The sequence below is a fragment of the Monodon monoceros genome, unplaced genomic scaffold, assembly GCF_005190385.1.
Source record: "Monodon monoceros isolate NGI ecotype Baffin Bay Population unplaced genomic scaffold, NGI_Narwhal_1 Super_Scaffold_20, whole genome shotgun sequence".
NCBI classification, from domain to species: domain Eukaryota; kingdom Metazoa; phylum Chordata; class Mammalia; order Artiodactyla; family Monodontidae; genus Monodon; species Monodon monoceros.
In genome coordinates, this window is record NW_021703777.1 from 49,796,577 (window position 1) to 49,797,180 (window position 604).

At 71.9% G+C, this 604-nt stretch overlaps 1 protein-coding gene across 1 annotated transcript in view; it reads right to left on the minus strand.

Annotated features, from left to right (window-relative positions):
- The window catches only part of SLC4A4 (solute carrier family 4 member 4), a 401,333-nt gene that overhangs the window by 353,533 nt on the left and 47,196 nt on the right, over nt 1-604 (minus strand). The window lies entirely within an intron of this gene.

Here is a 604-nt window from a genome sequence, read left to right on the forward strand (position 1 = left end):
CCGCCGCCGCCGCCGCCGCCGCCGCCGCAGCCCGGGCTGCTGACGCCGAGCGGCGGCCCGGAGTGGTGGGGGCCGGGCGCGCGCGAGCGAGGGCAGGGCAGGGGGCTGGCCGAGGCCAGTCGCGGCTTTAAATATGGATCGCGGGCTCGCGCTCGTGGCACAACCTCCGCCACCGCCGCCTTCTCCGATCCCCCCGCCCTCCCCGGGCTCGCTCCCGAGGGGCGTCCAGGCCGGGCACCATCGCTGCAGTGTTAGTTACTGGCAGAAACGTTGGCAGAAACGTCGGCGATCCCTATAAATATGCAGGAGCTGCAGAAGGCAAAGTAGAGTAGACGCCCGCGCTCTCCCACACTCACTGGCCGCTCACCACGCGGGCCGTGTAGATATCTATCCCCCGCGCTATCTCCCCCATTTTCTCGCGGGCCGTTCAGGTTCCCGTCCTGCTGGCTCCGAGGACCCTCCCGCCCCAGCGCCCTCGCCCCGTCCTCGCCTCCCTCCGCCCCGGAGCGCGCACCCACCCGGGCGGCAAAGTTGTGACTACTTGGGCGCGGGTGGCTCGCGCCCCGCTCGCTCCGCGCCTCGCACCAACTTCCCGCGGTTCGGC